The following is a 15,863-nucleotide window of genomic DNA, read 5'->3' as shown; positions in this document are numbered from 1 at the left end:
TAACATCAAGTGTACATTGGGTATAAGTTTGGCTCAGAAGAGCCAGACAACACAGGATGGCACCTTGATAAAAGGTGTTGCTTTAGAAATCTAAAATTAAATCACTATAAGTAACAACAACACCTGAGATTAAGCTTCTGGAACCACTGCTCATCTTCAAATACCTGTCATTTTTCTGTACCCACAGAAATGAGTCTTTGCAAGTGTAAACCAAAGTAAATAAGCATTTTGCTTCCTGGGATGCAGTATCTTGTTTTTCTCACGTGTGGCATTATACTGACATAACTTCTCCTCAGTGAAGAAACTAGGTCAGATAGCTAGAATTTAAGTTTATCCACTGCAAAGCTAAAAACATATCCAAGTATACTATTTGGTACTTTTTCCTAGTAACTTGTAATTTTAGCATGCACTCATTTTAAATCATTTTAGTACCTGTTCAGAAATATCCATGGCTAAGAACATTAAAAAATCTAACAGCGTAATAAACATCGCACTGAATTTTTGGTAAAAAAGAGCACATTTATCTTTGTCTAGCACTTACCCTACCAGAATACCAGTCAAAATATCTCCTAATACACCATAACATCAAAATAGTTAGTTTTAGGAAAGTTTTAATAGAAATACTCTTTTTTTGTAAGAGTCAAAAGCAAACAGATGTGAAATTTGTCATTCTGCATTGAATTCAGGGATCAGAGCCTTTACTTGACACGTCCAGAACTCCATGTGTCACAGCATGGTCACGCGGGACATGGGATGAAGGTCTCTCCATCAAGGGCTCCTGAAAACCTGCTTCGTTTCCTTTCAGGAACGAAGGGACACTGCTCAGTCTGTTGAGAGCAGTACAGAGCTCTAGTGAATCTCTATCTCTTTCTGGACAGAGCACTTCCATAGGAGCCTGGAACATAAGTCAAACATGCAGCTACCACCTATGATCAGATGCATGGACAATTTTGCAGCACCCAAGCAGAATCACTGCGGAGCAGTACAGCTGCCTTAATCTCTCTTTAAAAGACACTGTGCTATTTTGGAGAGAGAACTACAAAATATTTGTGAAACAACGTTAGAGAGAGTAATAGGTACCAAGATCAGCACTCTGTAGATGCTGAAAACTACAACATTAAATGCAAATTCTCACTTTTTAAAATCCATCTCACTCAGCCTTTTAAACTCTCATTCCAGGAAACAGCTTATTGGAAATACAGTTTGCAATGAGTGGCATGTGTGTTTTGAATACTGCAATGTCTCTCAAGCAACTGCTTGGTATCAAATGCCACAGGAAGTTTGTCTCTTGAATGCCACACTCGCGTGTTAGTGACATATTAACCAGTCCCACATTTTTACTACACCAAAGCATATTCTTGATTTAATTCCTGGTACTGAAAGTAGGTACTGGTCTCTAGGAAAAAAAAGAAAAAAGTCCAGGTTCTTCCTTTGAAGAAATAGGAACCAATAGATCATTTCAGACCAAAAGCTTTGTTTTCAATATTCAATCATGTTCTTGCAGAATCATATTAATCCAGACATAGTTAATGAAAAATACACATAAATATCCAGTTGAATCAACTATAGGTTACTAATTCATCTTAGAAGCTAATTGCTTCAAACCAGAGATTGTGATAATGTGCATGAGTAAAAACAATAAAACTATATTGAACTACTTATTTCACTAACTAAAACATAGCAACTTTAGAGTCACTAGATCAATATCCAGGGATGAGCAGTTGGGACCACACTATAGTCACACATTGTTTTCTAAACTGAGGAAACACTCACCTAAAAACACCAGATTTCTCAGCTTTCCATTATTCACAGATTTGAACCTCTTGCTTCTGCCATCCAGCCTCACATAACAAATGAATTCAGTTCAGCGTGACTTCGTGTCTTGGGTATCACATATTGCTATAAGCCATTCCCTGCTTCTTTCCAGGTTATATCTGTAAGAACAATTCTTCTACACAAATGAAGTCTTCAAAAACATACTTTTTCATTGAGGTTTTTTTATAAAGCTTTTCAGCTACAAAAAGCAAAAGCCTTTTTCCAATATTTCTTCAGAAACTTCCCGTTTGAAAAGTTCTCATGTCAAGATCCGTTAATAAATTTTTGAAAGAATCAATGCTAAATACTTCAAGTTTCAGCTTCATCTTCAAGTCTGTCTTTTTTTTTTAAGAAGGGTTACATTTCAATAAGCAGCATTTAACTACCCTCAAGTGATTTCAATTATTGCCAGCAAGGTGAGTCAAATTAAAAACGTTCTGTACACATACAACGCAAAGGAAGAATACTAATACATTAGCACACGTATAAACAAATACACTAGCAAGCAAGATTTAAGTAAATAAACAAAGATTTCATGCTAACTTAAATAAGTTAATCCAAGCAACCATTACATTAACACAAAACTACACCATTTGGTAACCACAAAAATGTTCCCTCTTCCTGTGAGGAAATAAAATGCACCTAATGACCACCAAAAAAATCCACAGAAAAACATGCAGTCCAGTAAAGTATGTGCCCCTTCTGCATCATGCAGACCCTTTGGAGATGCTTTTTAACGACACATAGCACAGGCTGTAGCGAGTTTCCTTCACGCATTGGAAGAATCTTTAAGAGATGTAAACCTTCCCCAACACACATACCTGAGAACCACGAAAATGTGCCTTGACAACAACTCTAAAACGTTTTTAACCAATACGGCAAGTAAAAAGATATTGCTTATTGCACGGTACTTCCAGCACAAACCACTTGCTAATGCTGGATGATTATGGGAAAAAGGAAAAAAGAAAATTCTTACCCCGTTCCAACTGGGCACACAGCACCCTGGCTGCATCACCCCGCTAACATCCCGCTGCCACAGCCAGGAGCTTGGCTTGGATAGGACCTTTTTCCTGAATGAACAATCACTGCACTTAGAATAACATGGCACCGCCACTCTGAAGCCAGAAGTCTGATTTTTATATAAAGAAAGAAAAAAGTTACCACAACTTTAAGCTTTACCAGGCAAGATTCTGAAAAAAAGCACTCGCGAAACCAGCATGAGTAAATATAGTTAGCAATAAAATCAGATAAATACCTCTCAAAAGGCATTCATGCTAGTCCCTTGCTCATTGCCGTTCTGACTATATTTGAACTGACAATGTATGTATTTGTTTTTAAATAATCTTCCAGGATATTCACGCAAGCCTAATTTATTAGTAACGCAGAAGCAGAGCATACCAGGGTGGAAAACGCTTCTACCTCTCTGCCTCTGTCCTTTTGGACAATGCAAAGCAAGTCCCCCAAGCCAAGAGATCGGTTGTAGTGGGATCTATTAAGTGACTAAATTGAAAATAAAATTTAATAAAATGCCATTTTTAACCCAAATGTTAATTCAAGCTGCTCTCGAAAGCGGAGTTCGACGGCTGGAGGGAGCGCGGTCACCCAGTGCCACCTAGAGGAGCTGCATCGCACCCAAGCGCCCGCGTCACTGCGGGAAACAAACTGCTTGTACAGCCCTTGCTCAAGGGAGGAAGCTCAAAGAAACCACGAGGACAACCCATGCATTTGCTGCAAGCCAGCCCCAAGGCTGAAGCTTTACAGACTGAATCTGCACTGACTGCTACGACTCCCTTCCCCTTGACCTAAGCTCCAGCCTTGTGAAAAAGGCTGGGGGGGGTAAAAGGGGCTTAAAATCACCTTTCTCTTGCGCCTCATTTCGTTTGCTACCACGTGCAGTGATGCTAGATCAATGGAAAAAGCTCTCTAAAAAAATTTCTGGAGAAGGTAGGTAATACTAAAATCTCTGTCACTGTTCACAGATGCCCTGCATCGCTATCATATCAGGATTGACACCAAAATTAAACTTTCAGTTGACGTTTCTCTGAATTGCTTTCTTCACTGCATTCAGGGGGCCAGTGTTTGTCTCCCTGCTTGCCATTACTCTGAAACTGTTCAGACAGTGACATATTGAGATGATAGATGGAAGCTGAGCCACCTCTCACACAGTCAGCCCTGTTCACGCACTGCTGTCTTCCCTTCTCAGTGTTCCTAAAGCACCTGCAAAGGAACTTCCAAATATTTGGGCAAATCAAGGCATGGAACTGATCCGGCTCAAAACCAACATGGACAAGAACAAAATAAAACAAATGGTGTCAACTGTCATCATGAGCAGCAACACCACCTTCAAATTAATTAGAAAAATCAAGTTGTTAAAGAGAATGCGAAGTCCTACAAATCAGTGCTATTCAGCTCAGTCATAGGAAAAGGATTCACACAGAGAAATGAGGTACTCTGTTCGAGAACAGTATGCAAGTCAAAGTATACTGATAGAAAAAAATATGGGAGATGGTTCAGAATAGAGCTATACAAAATGGGTACGGTCCAGGTCCAAGTATTTTGGTATTTCCAAGTGTGAGCTATGAAAATTATTCTCTGTTGAGAAAGAATAACATGTAGGTCCCAGCTGTCCTGGGACCTCAATTTGAAGGCTTCACAAAGCACATTTGAGCAGCACATTAAACACACACAACTACTACCCATTTACCAGAACTGCACCAGATAAACAGACTAAGGTACCGCAGAAGCCACGTAAATAACCGGAGGGTTTCTAGAGGAAAAGAACAAGAGAGGTCAGAGGTCCAGAGAACACGACCTATGAGAAAAGCTTTTAGGAATTACCTCTATTTAGCCTACACAAAAGAATCCTCGGCAGAGAAGTGATAACAGTGCTCAAATATGTGAAAGGTTGCTCGGAAGAAGGAAAGCATCAGATGTCACTCCTGTCTAGGAAAGGACACACAGGCGGCAGCGGCCTGAGCCGCGCCGAGAGCCTTGGGTTTCGCATCTGGAAGCGCTCCGTGCCCAGAAGCGCAGCTCCTCACCCGCACGAGGTCACGGTTTCTCCCTCGTGTTTCTGAGCACCAGGTACCTACGGTGGTGTGACGCTAAACCAGTGTCAGTCAGCAGTCTAGCCAGCATGGACGGTTCGGTTGTGTCGGTGCCTTTTGGCCCACCATCTCTGGCACACTGCAGCAACCCCAGCACGGGCCTGTGGAGCCCCAGCAGGGAGCTCAGAGCCTCCTCCCTGCAGGTGGCCAGGAAAAACAACCTGAATTAGAATTCCTCTCCCAGCCCTCCTCTGCACATGTTCCCATCCCAGGAATAGCCACACTTCCGCTAGCTGGACTGCCCCCAAACAGACAGGTAATGTGAAATGATGGTGCTTTGATCAAGCTTCTCCTAACATCTCTGAAGGAAAGTATCGCAGAGGCATCTCCGTTTGAACGGACTTCAGCCTTGGTGGAGATGAGAATCACCAGCAGCACTAGACGGTTAAGAGCTGGCAGTGAAGCTGTCAGCCACGTACAGAAGGCAGTGCCGTTTGTATTTGGATGATCATGGGCAGGCCTAAGGACAATTTGTAAAATACATGAGTCTTCCAGCAAGCCATTTTTGGACAAAAGCACATAAAAGGTAAAGCGAAAACCATTTGCAAAGAAAGCCTTTCCTCTCAAGTTTCCAGTCCAGATTTTTTTTTTTTTTAAAGAGCATGTATTTGACAAAAACATTTTTTCCTTTAAAGTTTTAACAAATTTTTATAATCTGCCATTAGGCCACCAAGCTCTTTGGAAGTACTCAGGCTACATCAAGGTGACTGTCTCACACAAACTTTGGGCTTTCTCATTTGAAGATTTCTAAAGAATATCAAGTGGATATTCTGCTTTCCTCACTGACACTCACAAGACCCACACTTCTAAAGAGGCTGGATGCTCAAATTCCCTGCCATCTGATGATGTGCAGCTTTACCTTTCTAATGCAAGATTAACATTTACCACTGGTAAGTGAATTTTTTCAAAGTACAACAAAGAACCACAAGGAGAAAAATCCCAACCCATAAACATGCAACAGCATTTCAAAAGTCAACTATCACTTCGGGAATCAATTATGAGCAAGCACACTTCTACCCTTACAGCCTGGCCAACAACAACTGAAGGTCCAGAATGTCTAATAAAATCTGCAGCCAACTGATCTGTCTTCTATTAAACTGCAAGCCAAAAGAGCTCACTTCTCTGTACACCAGTGTTTTGCACCAATCAGCAGCAATTGAGTCTTGGCTCGATCGAGTCAAAGCCTATTTATAGTCATCCAAAACAAAGTTTCTGCTCAGCTTCTTTCTGCAAGCAAATTCCAAAGCCGGGGAGCTGACACGAGACAAACGTCAGTGCCTTCTGCTTAAATAGGTGCAGTTTCTTGCTCAGCCTCAAAGCTTCTCAATAACTCCAACTGGTAGCAAAGAAACGTGGGAGAGATTCATAGCCGTGCATTGCTGCAGACGGGGCCTCTCACTGATACAGGGACAACGCTAAAGGCAGATGGGCCAGCTTGGGATCTCCACGGTTGCCAGGCTGGTCACAGCATCTATTCTGCTTCCCACTGACGTTTGCAACGGGCACAAACGAAAACAAGTCACACAAACCAGACAGCATGAGAATTAAGGAACTTCCCAAGATGAAAATACCTTCTAACACACAGTTCACACAGTTTTACAATACCATACGACTGAAGACACTGGATAGAACTGACCTTATCGCAACAGCAACAATCTAGCTGAATCGCTGCCATTAAATCCTAATTCATTACCCATCTCCAAACTGAGCACAATCCACCTTGGCATCACCAGCTGAATTCAGGGCTTTAGCAAACAGTACTTGTTCAGCAGTCCCTAGAGTTTTCAGTGTCTTTGTGTGATAAACACTACCAGAAAACTGTCATGAGACCGCTAAAATAAGTTAAAATCATTCCTTAAAATATACTCAAATATATACATATACAAATATACAAAATATATAAGTAGGAAGACCTCCTTATTCCTTGATAAGCATAGGGTTATATTTATCATTCTATGCAAAATCCTCCATGAACGCACCAAATAAAAGATCTTACAAATAAATTAAACTAGCTCCCTCAAACCAACAAACATAAAGCAGTTTCTAAATGCAATAGTTCCTTTAAAAAAGGGAGAGTTTAGCAAGTTTTATGAATCTCACATCCAAAATAACCAGTCACTACTGGAACTAGAACTAACGAGCCCTAACACAGCTAAATGTTCACACATAAAAGATCAAAATGGTAAGACAGCAAATAAAGTAGAGCAAGTGTTATTAAATGAACATTTTAAACATAATAATAATAAAATAATAATAATATAGCTCTAAATTGAGTCAGGGGGTCAATGTCAATGGTAATTAAAAGAGGTTTCTTTTTTTTTTTTGGTCATTTGGACAGTTAAAGTTACCAAGGCCCAGAAATTCCATAGGGCAGTGACACCCACCCTGGTCCACGTTGTTTATCCAATGCTGCCATCTGTCGGCTCCTCGCTACAGAGCATCAACCCTCCCTCAAAAGGTTCCAACTTCTGCAAGGACCAGCAATAAATTTTTATTTGACTTCAGCTGAAAAAAACCTGACAAGTGTGCAAGTTACTTCACACACTACCATGTCCTTAGCTATTATTATGCAACTACTGCGGAACAGCAAAATATTTTCATAATAGGAAATCAAAAGGATACGTCTGAGGTTACTCCATGCCACCCGGGCCATCAGAAAGGGCTTACAGACGCTGCATCCCAAGCAATGGGAGAAGGTACACGTGAAGAGCAGGAGGGAATTTGCCTAAGGTGGCAGAAAACACCCAGCAGGACAGTGAACAGCAGCAGCCCCCGAAGAGACACTCTGCTCTGTTGGCCATCCCTACTGGAGACAAGGCAGAAGCCACCTGGGGGGCTCTGCGGCCTACGTGAGCGACCAAAAGCCAGAGCACCTCGTGGCCAGGGCCTGGCACTGCCACCACGAGGGGACACAACCCCAAGCTGTGTCCTGCAAGGTCTCCTCGCTCAGAATTTGCCCAATAATGCCTGTTCATAGTCAACCTGGAGAACTTTGTACTAATACACAATCTCTTAAAAATAACGAACTCGCAGCTCAACTACATCCTTGCTAGCAATTGAAACTTATCAAGTTTAGCAAGAACCTACAGGAACCATCAACTCCCCTCCTTATTGGTGACTCCTGAATCACTAATAATTAAAAAAAGCAAGTCTCTCAGGTGCTCCTACAAATACTATTATCAAGGTATGATCTTGCTCCACCTCTTGGAAAGACACTATTAAGAAAATCTTTAAGCTATAAAAAATGGTTCATACTAACTTTAAGCTTATTATTAATTAAAAACTTATGCATGGCAAGCCATGAGATACACGACACTACCACGCTCTACCACGCTCTAGCAAACTCTGCATCACCTGTATGACTATATTGAACTCACTTTCAGTGCTGCCTATGTTTCATTTACCAATATTAACCTACATACAAGGGGGAAATTTTCCAGCTACAAGGATGCAAGTCACCAGAAAAAAAATTTACTTTTCAAGGTTTAATGCTTTCCAAATTCCTTCCTCCTCAATCTCTCCACCATCTCACTACAAAAATTTCTAATTCTGAACATGTGGCCAGCATTCATTCTTCTCCTTGAAAGAGGCTGCTTCCAAGGAAAACAACTATAACAGTGGCAATGAAGTGAGAAATGAAAACAGGACCTCTCACTCCACTCCCCTCAAAAAATGGCAGCCCAGGCACTCAGAGCACTGCACAACAGCAGGACTTTTAGGCCCAAGCACAATACAAAGTGAATGTGTGACAAGGAGAAGCAACCCAGAGCTTCTAGAAGCAGGACACCATACTGCAGTAACTGTAAGAGAGCTTCAACATCACAAATACCAAGTTATTTTACTACCTCCTTCTGCATCAAAAATCCAAAGCTTTAAACTCCACATTTGCAATCGGTTTGAATCTGCCAAAGGCATCTCTTACAGAAGTGGTGAGGCAGGTGCAAGACATGTAGAGCTGTGCAGGACTCGCACTCTACACATTAGGGACAGCAGGAGATTCTTCTGCAGAGAGAAGACACATAAGAAGATTTACCTCTTGGCTCAGCATCTCTCCACTGCTGAGCTGGTTCACGGGGTCAGCTTTATAACTGCAGCATTGTCAATGGTGGCAGAAGTGGTCCTCATCTCTAGGAACTAAGTCGGGTTACTCAGACTGTTTGCAACTTTTTTGGGAAAAAAATACAATTTATTTTTCCCATATGGGATTACAATTGCAACCACCTGGAAAATATCAATCTAAAAGCAAAGAGCTAACCTGAATTCTCTAAGTTGCATATCAAACTTTTAATGAGCAGCCAATAAAGATTCCTCTCTTGGCTTAGGAAGAGAATACCAGAAATACCTTATGATGAGGGTGGCCCACATGACACCAAAACTCCACAGCAGTTGCTACAGCTCTTCATACATAATTCTTGTGAATCAATATGTTCTACACAGGACGGAGAAGGTAAAATGGAAAGACCGTCTTGAGATTCTGATCAACTGAAAGCATACACCAGAAATCAGGTGGGCCACAGTCAAAATGCAACCTCATGAATGAGAAAACACACCACAGAGTTTATTTTAAGTTAAAAGAACAGAATACGCTAACCTCTTCCAGAAGGGATTCTCTACCTTAGGACAACGGAAAAATCAAATCCACTGATTGGGAAAAAAATAACCAATATTATTTGATTTGAAAGCAAAAAAATCAATAATAAAACTTTACAATAAGAAAGTACTTTTTGTAAAAGTATATCAGTTCTTAGGCAGGTGAGAAAGTTTGCTCTTCCTTGTCTTTTCCCTTCTTTCTTCCATGCAAGCTCAGCGGTACAACAGCTGGAGGGTCTGACTTAAGGATAGCCCAGCAATATGAACCAGTAAATAAACCTGACAACCAATTCAAATTAACAAACAGGAGAAATCGTAGACATTTTAACAGAATGTCTAAATACTGCTCTTAGGAAATAAATAAATTCCCTACACAGCAAATTTCAGTGCTGTAAATCATATACAACGACCTGTAAACATCAAATTTCAATAGAAGCTGGCAAATAGCTTCAATTCAAGTTCTGCCAATAAGTAGCTAAATCCCCAAAATGGGGCAAATTCCTTAATGCACTTAAGGCACGGGAAGGAATACATGGAAAACAGGCTGCCTTTCCATCCAACAAACTTTCAGACAAATTGTGTCAGACAGCGAGAAGGATGCCTGGACAAAGTTCAATCTGAAACAGCTCAAGTAGAGCTAAGGAGCTGCAGCAACCTAGGTTCTACTTGTTAAATCAAAGTCAAGTCCACTGAATTATCAACCAAACAACCCCCCCTCCTTTTTGCTTCAGGAATCCCAAGCTATAGGAAGAAAAACATTCTTTAAGGAATATTTTAGGAAGAAAATGGAAGTAAAACACATTTTTTCTATAGTTTATGTTGAATTGTATTTCTATTTAGGAAAAAAACCAATGTAGCCTGGATAAGCAGTTACTCGTTTTACTGAACTTATATTAATATCACTTGTTGCTACTTCTTCACAAGTCTTCCAGCATTTGTAGTTCATAAATCATTCTTTTATTAGTCAGTTTTTCAGCAACCAGGAAGGAATGCTTTGGAGCTGAACCACCTCAAGCCAAAAGCAATGATCACCAGATCACAAGCATGCCAAATTTCCTGACCCTTCCAAATTAATTCAAGGCTAGATCAAAAACCCATTCCACAAAGTCAGCAACCTACTGATGCCAATGAACACTGTTAAGAGCACCAGCTTCAGAAGGCAGGTCCTCCTGTGTCTGCCTCCACATGCTCAGCTGCAGCTTTCAGAGAAGCACCATGGAGTGACACGTTTAGCAAATGCTCTTCCTCCACAAGCACCTGGCTCCAAACCTCACAAATCTGCCAGCTCCTCTTCATCAGGCATCAGTTGTCTGTACCGTGAAGATGTATCATGATATCATGCTACATGGGATACAGGTCATGCTCCAAAAGAACCAAAACCAGCTGCAGGACCCATAAAGACAACAGCAGCTGTATCTCCCGAACATGAGCAAGTACCATGACACTGCTGGGTGCCTATTCTGTCTGGTGCATCCACACAGCTCTGGGTAGCTCAGACTTACATAAAGAAACAGCATATTCCCACAGAGCAGTACATGTATATCCAGCTGCCTACCCACACATTGCCAAAATGAGTACAGCATTAGGTGCAGCTCTTCCTCTGGCTTCCCTTTGCCTTTTGCAAGGCTCACACAGTTACTGACACTCATCAGCTCCAAAGCTTGCATACTGTAGATTTACACTGCCTCTCTGCAACACAGTTTGTGTTCTGCTGTGGAAAAAAATATAGCACAATCCACAGTTTTCATGTACCAGAGCCACTGCCCCAACAGGGTGCATGTAAAACAGACATTTCAAAACAGACAAAATTACCAAGAAAACTTCTGCACCTCCTGAGCAAATTCCCCAATCAAGAACAGAACAGGTAACAAGGAAGGGGAAGGAACAGTACTGGAACAAGACTTTTGCAGTGTTGCACAGAAATTTATTATTTCTATAATCAGAAGGCATTATACCAATGCTTTGATCAGTTTTGAAACAAGTCAATTCATGAAGTTGTGCTAGTGCAACTTCCATTCAGCAACAGAAGTCTGACACTGCTTTTCTTCCTTATTCTTGCCACTCTTCATCTCATGCAACTTGAAGCATTAGACAGTACTTGACCATTTTCCTTTACAAAGAAGCAAAAACTACAAGTAAAGGTCACATTTTATTTCCCAGAAGACAGTTTATTTCAGCAATTTTTTCAGCAAACATTGTTAACTCAAAACTCAGGGACAGACAGGGAACATACGCTAATAAGTACTTCTTTATTTTAAACAAGACACTGACATCAATGATATATCTGACTCCTTATTGAGTATTTTCCCAAAATTTCTAGCCCTTTTACACTAAATTAATACAAATTCTGTCAATAAACTGAGGCATTAACTCTTACATCTCAGCTCTTAAAAGGCAAGGTTTTTTTTTTATTTGCATATCTTTTCAGTGGTTCAACATAGCGAAGATCAATTTCAAGACTTGTCTTTTAAGACATGACCTACCAAAAAGCAGCTACAAGTTCTGTCTTCAAGGACCACTGAAAAATTCAGCTCTGGGGAGTTCACACAGGGAAAGTTGTGCCAAAAATTACTCAGTGATTTTACTGCCTTGCCTGTAGTTAATAATTAGAGGCTCTGATTCAGAGCCTCTAATGAGCTACATATACTTACGTTTATGCAAAGCCTACTGTGTAAGTTATGTATCAAAAAATTGCAAACTATTAAAAAAATAAAATCAGCAGGACATCTATATAGAGAATGTTTGAATATTCATTACTACTACTACTACCACCGAATAACTTCACGGAACAGGACAGTAACAGGTTAAATCTCTTCATGTTAACAGTCTAGCTGTATTTTATTTAAAGAAAAAGAAAGAAAACAGAACCAATATCCTCCATTAAGAAAGGATAGTACAGAAAAATGCTGGGAAATGTGCTATATTGCAACCTCTCTATTATAGGAAAGACAGCTCAAAGCAGATGTTAGGCACCAAATGCAGAAATCCTGTCACTCCAACAAGAGCACAAGTCATAGAATCATAGAATGCTTAAGGCTGAAACGGACCTCAGAGGTCATCTAGTTCAATCCTCCTGTTCACACAGGGTCACCTAGAGTGAGTTGTCTTGTTGCACTGAGCACCTTTGAGAAGAGATTTATCTCCATTTTCTCCATATCCTCCCATTAGGAATTGCTATCTATAACCAGGATATGTTGTTAGGCTGCTGTTCTAAAGGAGGAAAAGAAATCCAGTTCTTTGTGTCTCTCCTTACCTATCCTGGGCTCCACCTCCTTAACCATTCTGGTGCTCCTCTACTGGGCTCACTCCAGCATATGAGTGTCTCTCCTTTCTGGAAGAAACTAGAAGCAGACACAGGCTGATGTGCTGCCTGCAGCACTCCAGATGTTGCCTCACAAGGCCCAGATCAATGGTCTCACTCCCCTGCACCTGCTGGCAAATTCATTGCTAACAGAACCCTAGATAGAGACACCTTTACTTGAAGAGCACACTGATGACTCATGTTGAACTTGATGTTTACCTGGACCTGGAAGTCTTTTTCTGGAAAAAAACGCTTTCTGGCTAGGCTGCCTGCTCCCACCTTTACCACCAGGCAGGGTTATTGCATCCAAGATGCAGCCTTGTGCTCATTTTCACTCAGTGTCATGTGGCCCCTTAGCCCTGCTGCCCAGCCTGCTGGGGTCCCTCAGAAGAACAGCACCAAATCTCCAGCCCATCAACCACTTCCTCCAGGTGAGCACATCCAGCTGAGAAACATCACACACCTCTATTAAACAGCATCAGTCTTAGCATCAAACCCTGAGGGATGTTACCAATAATCCAAAGGGTAACGGAGGAGACACTGTTGCTTACAGATTTGTCACCAGAAGCATCACTGCTTTCAGCAGAAAGGCAACCGCTTTCTTCACTGCCCCACTTGCTCACATACAGCTATTACACTTGCAATACTTGTAATCTGTTCCAGCTTCATTAACAGCCTATGAAGATGAAAAAGAACATTAAGGAGAATTCTTGAAAACACACTTCAGTCAAAATTTGTAGCCACTTTCTTGTTCTCTTGGATTAAATTGAGTAATTATGGCTTACCATTTCAGCACTATACTATGCAGGTTATAGACATAAAACACACACACATAAACATAGAGAGGCTAAATCAGGGATCGATTTAGTAATGACCAGAACACAGCAGTCAATCTTCATATACTATTGCCAGAAGTACTCTCTAGGTATTCTTGTCCCAACTGCAGCAACTTCTATTTTTTAGTTCTTATACTGAAACAGATCTGTAGTAGCATCTCAAAGTCACAAGTAATTTTGAAATAAGAGCAGGTAAGAAATATATATATAGTGAAATATATATATTATAAATATATATATGCACACACCTTACATATATCAGGGAATTCTTCCCCCATCCTTCAGCAAACCTCTCAGACAAATTCTAACAGAGAAGAACAGAGACACAGGCAGAGATACAAGCAGCTTTTATGAGCTGCTATGCTGAGAGCAGCATGAGCCCTACTCCAAGACAGCCATAACAGGGCAAAGCAGTAGCTCAATTGTAGCCTTTCAGAAATAGCTACAAACACTTCTGGACCACCACTCTACCTGTTTGCAAAGACAGCCTCCCCACTTCAGACTTAAATCAGCAATTCAAGCATCACCCTGCTCCTCTAAAATAGTTCAGTCTTCCAGAAATTCAACATCTCATTTCTAGATTAAATGGCTTAGAAAAACACGGAAGGAACAACTGCAATAAAAGGAAAATGGGATGTTGATGCTGAAGGATGACATTGAATTCTTCAAAGATACTTATAAATTCAAGAATAAAACACTTCCAAGGAAAACAGCATCAGAAGAGACAACTTCATACTCTTTCCTTAAAAGCAGGCAGCAAATTTAAACACAAGACAAAATCTTGAAGTAATAAAATTAGATTTCTACTTAGATTCTGGCTAGTCGTGAACTGTACAAAGGCACTCAAATAATAATTCCCTGTCAAACTGTCATGAATTTGTGTTTGCAGTTTTCTACACCAGCTTTTCTTTTGAGTATTTTTTGCATTTAGAAAAAAAATAATCTGGCCAGCATAACCTCAAGTCTTCCTTTTTAATTTGTGGAGGTGACAGGAGAAAGGTTGGAGAAAACGCTTTAAACTCTTCACATAAATATAGAAATACTATTTTCAGCTCCTTGGAATCCACTGGATACAATCCTATACTATTCCAGCTCCACCATACTCACCATTCCCTCAAAAACAAACAAGTTACTTGAACAGAACTAATTAACTCTGCTCCAGCAGCAAAAGCCTCATTAAAGGACAACATGCTTCCCTCTCTACTCACTTGGGTTCCACCGACACGGGCAGATCAATCGCCAGCTGGATTCTGCCTTCACTCCCTCTCAAACGTTTCACTTCAGTTCAACAGGCAGAGGTCCCACCAAAGGCACCACATTCTGCACAACGCCTGTTACACAGCTGCCTGCCAGGAGAACGTAGCTGTTCTACCCACCTTCAAAACTAGCATTCTACTTAGTCCCAGGAAAGCATTTCACTTCCTTAATCTCAAATCAGAAGAATCATAATACAGGATGCCATCTTTTCTTCAGCGCAGATGGAACAGGACTCCCCTTTTGAATCTTATGTTGTCAAAGTAGCAGCACGATTTGATAAGAAACAAGGTTGCCTTTTTGTTCCTGAAGAAATCCCTGTTTATGTATCACCGAGTAACTGTCAGCTCAGTAAGAAAAGTAACTAAATAAAAGAAACAAGTAACATTCCCAAGTCAACCAACCACATCATCTCCTCCCCCAACATTCTGATTTGCTGCAAACCATTTTTTAATGCTATAGATGGTGTCTGAGTTTCCTAAAGATGGACTTAAAAAGAGAAACACATGTAAATGCTTATTTTGAAACTTGCCATCAAAGATTCCAGAGGGAATGTCTTTTCTTTGGTATGTGCAAAATTTAAAAAAAAAAAGCCAAGAATTTCCTAATGATTTATGTTATCAAAAGATGCTAAATACCCAAATATACAAGTGTAGCTTAGCTTTTAGCACTGCATTAGAATTCACTTCAGTTTAGGAAGTCATACTAGAACTGATCAAGTTTACCCACAGGTACCAACTGGATGTCTTGGATAAGAACTGTATCATGTTTTCTGTCCACATACTCACTTCAGAACACAAAATAACTTGTGAAAATATTTTGACTACACTAACCTAAAGAGAAAGATATCAAATGAGGACTTAACAAATTGTAATTCAGAGTATTAAAAATATATAGATATGGACACTCGCAAGTTCTGAACATTCTTCCAACACAGAATGGAATTATGCAACTTAGCTG

General features: G+C 40.5%; 1 protein-coding gene across 1 annotated transcript in view; it reads right to left on the bottom strand.

Moving 5' to 3' along the window:
* Nucleotides 1-15,863, bottom strand: part of CDKAL1 (CDK5 regulatory subunit associated protein 1 like 1) — a 352,009-nt gene that overhangs the window by 330,736 nt on the left and 5,410 nt on the right. The window lies entirely within an intron of this gene.

The sequence above is a fragment of the Nothoprocta perdicaria genome, unplaced genomic scaffold, assembly GCF_003342845.1.
Source record: "Nothoprocta perdicaria isolate Ctin4 unplaced genomic scaffold, notPer1 scaffold_47, whole genome shotgun sequence".
Classification (NCBI taxonomy): domain Eukaryota; kingdom Metazoa; phylum Chordata; class Aves; order Tinamiformes; family Tinamidae; genus Nothoprocta; species Nothoprocta perdicaria.
The sequence above is the reverse complement of the archived record's forward strand: the minus strand, read 5'-3'. Positions and strand labels throughout refer to the sequence as shown.